Source organism: Halyomorpha halys, unplaced genomic scaffold (assembly GCF_000696795.3).
Source record: "Halyomorpha halys isolate HHAL.00 unplaced genomic scaffold, Hhal_1.1 Scaffold143.1, whole genome shotgun sequence".
Lineage (NCBI taxonomy): Eukaryota > Metazoa > Arthropoda > Insecta > Hemiptera > Pentatomidae > Halyomorpha > Halyomorpha halys.
In genome coordinates, this window is record NW_027114557.1 from 20818 (window position 1) to 21456 (window position 639).

The window sequence follows — 639 nt, forward strand, 5'->3', positions numbered from 1 at the left end:
AAGAAATAAAATATTAATTTTTTTTTTAATAATTTATTTATTGATATTTACAACTGTATACATATATACACATCAAGTAAATTTGCTGTAAGCGATATTATGACATGTTAAAAACATGTGGAGAACCCATTGATAGAACTCCAAAAACATTTCTAAAGGAGAAGATCTCGAGGCCATCTTCTTTTCAACGTCTAGGAGGATTATTAGGTAGTGAAGAAGAAGCCAGGTTAGAAACGAGTGGGTTTGGGTGGTTGGGAAGTTCATTATGGAAGGATTGGTATCTGGTTCTGGCCAAATCGGCAACATAGGGGACATTGAGGTCCTGATAGATGATTTGGTTTGTGACAAAGTAAGGAGCATTAAAGATTTTACGAAGGATTTTGGACTTTAAGGATTGGATTCGAGAGGAATTTGATGGTTTGGTGGAGCCCCATAGCTCAACTCCGTATGTCCAAATAGGCCTTATAATAGTCATGTAGATCAGTCTTTTGTAATGGATTGGACGTTTAGACCGTTTGTCTAGTAAATGTTGTAATAGTCGGAATCGACGAGCAGTTTCCTGTCTTTTCAGTCTTGTATGAAGATTCCATGTCAGTTGTTTGTCCGGATTTAGTCCTAAGTAACGGATCTGTTCAACAG